Raw genomic sequence first — 3,876 nt, 5'->3', positions numbered from 1 at the left:
TCTTTAGATCTGACAAAGCAGAAACTTTGGAGAAGAATAACGGACACTACGAGTTTCGGGCAGTAGGGGGCACTGTTGCTTCATTGCAAGCTTCGGCGACTTTTCACGCAAGAAGTACTGAATGGAGTATAGAGGATAACAGTTTGAGTTGACAGCAATAACAATGGTGGTGCCTGCAGCACAAGGACCATGTGCATTGGAGGTGTTTCTTTTTGAACACAGTGTAATCCTGTTTTAAATGTTCTGCCGCTGATGGACTCACCCTGTTCATTCAGAACACCTGAAATAACGCGTTGTTGAAGGCACAAAGCATTGAAATAAAAAGTGGGAATGTACAGAATCAACAGTCTGTGATGTGCATAGATCTTATATGGACTGGATGTCATTATTATACCTGTGCCTTCTATTAGACGTGTGTTTAGTATCTGAATCAAATACACAGCAATAAATGCTCTCATGTTTCACCTGTTCATATCAGTGGCCAAAGGTCCAGTCTCAGTTTGGTGCTGTTCTCCCCTGTAGTCTCAGATGCACAAATTGTTGACTGGTGGAGATGTCTGCTTATGTATAAGCAGCTGTGTTTGGTCGTTAAATGTTTCCAGAAATAACTGTTGTATGTGGTTGCTATAGCAGCTCCACGTAGCTCACTCTCGTCCCTCTCCCCTGCTCGTCTCATCGACGTGGTGTTTTAAAGCTCAGAGGAAGGTTTCTGCTTCCACGCAGCACACTGATCCGTCAGAAACATCTGAATCCTGTGCCGGCATTGTTAAAAATGTACCTGAGGTTCTAAAGTCTGTTCAAACATAAGGGTAAAAACACACATTCTAGAGCTAATGCCCTGTTTAAGTACAACTCAGACAAGCTTAAATATTTACTGTGTGATGCAACAGAGCTCAGCGTCAGGTGAACTTCAACCTTCAAGCCTCTCCTTCCCTAAAGGAAAGCTCTAGATACTTTGCTATTAGCAAACAAACCACCAGCCATGTTGGGTTATTGAACTTCATCATGCTGGTCGCTCACTGTGACCCAGTGCTTTAGCAGAGACTGAGATACAAACTAGAGTGTTTTGATGTTAGCAAGCAAATACTAAAGTCTTCTCTTATTGATAAATATGGCTTGAAGTGTTGACCCGGAGAGAAAGACGTCCCGCAGAGAAAAAGGGGAATTCTCTGATGGGGTCACATTATGACCAAGTGACTTGTAAATGGAGCATATAAATATATATAATAAATTTCCATCTCCACTTACCCTTGAATGCAGTTATTTTACTGTTGTGTTGGTTTCTAGCTAGTGGCTCTGTGTGTGAATAAAAGGCTTTCTCACATCTAACAAAGAGCACAGGGAAGACACCAGAAATCCTGACATGTAATAAATGTTTAGATATTATAGGGGTTTTTGTTGGCAAAAAAACCTGACAACCAGCTGCAGCGCTGTGGTGATGAAAATGTTTTTTCCTCCCGTTCTCCTGCTAACACTCACAGTCCCATTATCTGGTGCTGCTGATGTCATTTCTGCAGTGCCAGAGTCTGCCGCCTACTGTACGTTGTCATGGAGAGGGCAGACTGGGCAAGAAATATGAGACATGTCCAGGCCGTGCCAGCAGCTATAACAGAGACCGGCTGCTCTCATCTGCACTGCCACTTGTGTGCACCGCAGTAACACACTATATTAATTGCCCGGTGCCGTCTCTGTGTCATGAAAGAAAAAGGAAATTTTCCAAAGCACGTCCTAAAAATAAAACAGCACTGTACGTGCTCGGAGTATTAACTTCCACACAGATGACCCATTTTTCCATCTCAAAGGGTCTGAGGGATGGATGGAAAAAGAGGGGGAGTGGGGGGGGGGGGTGATCACGTGAATCTAAAGCAGGCTACACATCCTGCTGGATTTCTCTTCCTCTGCGGGGCGAGCGCCTCGCTGTCATCTGTTTTTCCATTTCTCTGCTGCTCCGCTCATGCTAATTGAACTTGCACACCCTACTCGCGCTCCATGCGGCTTTCTTCCTTTTTCCTCCCCATGTGTCGCTGTGTAGCTTAGCCTGTTGCTAGGTTACACACCTCTGTTGTTTACATTCCCTGTCTGTAAGCGGCCCCTTCACCTACTCCCTCCCCCCAGGGCACCCAACCACTCGTACTGCTTCTCTAATGTCAGGCTGCTCTCCCGCCCCCGACCAGCCTCCACCTATCTGCTCATCACTAGATCACTGATTAGGCTGAAATTCAATAGCGCTCCCCCGCCTGAGGGAAGCGAACGCATCACATGAGCAGTGAATTCCTGTTGGGTGGCTTTCATATTTTGGGTAGGTTTCAAGCCTGTCTGGAATGGGACAAAGGGAATTGTGAAAGGCGAGATGAATGGGCGAGAAAATATTCAGCTCGACTTCTGTTCATCATTCACTGTTAGATCACATGTGTGACCAGCATTATTTCTCCACTTTACTGAGGGTTAGCAAAAAGGAAGTAGAAAAGGGGAAGTGAACATCGGAGCAACGTGAGGGTTAACTAAACAGTCTGTGTGCAGACCCCCCCCCGGTTTGCTCTGAGCTCCTTCCCGTCTCACGCACAGTGCAATGCAGTGGCTTTGAAAGTCATGAGAGCGTCAGACAGGCTTGTTTTGCATACTGTAGCTCTCCTGTATTGACTTGTAGCAAATCCCTGCCCTCGGGAGGCATGTCAGGGGGGATTAATGGGAGGGACGGGGCCTCACAGAGTTTCCCATTGACGCAGCCCAGAGCGGCACTGTATTTTCGTCCTGCAGAGTGAGAAAAGAGCAGGCAGGTGGGGGCGGGGGTGAGGGAATTGGTGGTGGAGAGGATACAGCCTGTGTGTGTGTGTGTGTGTGTGTGTGTGTGTGTGTATGTGTGCAATGTATGTGTCAGTGTGTAAGAGCGGGGGTCAGGCTGTTGTACAGTGCTGTTGATTCCCTCTGCCCTGATTATTCTAAGCTGAGGGGGAGGGGAGGAGAGGGGAGTGTGAGTGTGCTATTTCCAAATCTGTTTCCATGTCAGTTTCTGTCTCCTCTCATCTCAACACAAACCCAGAAACCTCAGCGCTGCTAGAGTTCTGACCCCATTTACACCAGTGAAGCTACAACCAAGCTAGCTGTAGCTTCACATCAGGACTGTGGAGCAGTCAGTGAGTCTGACGGAGAGGTTAAAGGATTCATCAACATCTGTGTCCACCAGACATGGACGACACACTCAGATATACACACCTTTCTGTGCTTATTATGATAGCCCAGTGTTTCCCAAAGTAGGGGGCGAGGTGCTATTGAGGGAGACTAGTAATGCAGATTATATTAAAATGCTTCTCTTCAGTCGTGCCACAGCGGGGAAATAACACTGACTGTAATTGTGTTATCTGTTCTTAATGAGAAAACAGACCTTAGAATGTTTTGTATGAAATTCAGCTTTGAAGCAGCACAGTGACTGTGTTGATGTTATCTACAACAGGGGGCGGCGCTGCACACGTTGCATTGTTAATTGTAAAGCAGTTCATGAGGCTGAATGAGCGTGAACAGTTTCCTGTTGAGCTAATGAAATAGCTCCTGTAGTGCAGCGGCCATTAGCCAACGTGTTCAACGGTGTTTTTGGAAATATTGATTGTACATTGTAGAGCTGGTAAAATATAATTATACACATCTGAATATGTGAATGAGAATCATTCCTTATTTTTTATTTAAATCATGGAAAGAGAGTAAATCTAAATCTAAGTGCTGTTGTTAAACTCCAGTTTTTTCTTGGATAACATTTTTGCTGTCAGTAAGATAGCTGACAACAAAAACAACTCTCACCTTTTTGAGAAAACGTGACGTTTTCTTGCAGAGTGCTATTCATTGAACCAATCGGAATCTTCTTCTGCAGGAAACTGGCCAAAC

Source organism: Cynoglossus semilaevis, chromosome 12 (assembly GCF_000523025.1).
Source record: "Cynoglossus semilaevis isolate Cse_v1.0 chromosome 12, Cse_v1.0, whole genome shotgun sequence".
Classification (NCBI taxonomy): domain Eukaryota; kingdom Metazoa; phylum Chordata; class Actinopteri; order Pleuronectiformes; family Cynoglossidae; genus Cynoglossus; species Cynoglossus semilaevis.
The sequence above is the reverse complement of the archived record's forward strand: the minus strand, read 5'-3'. Positions refer to the sequence as shown.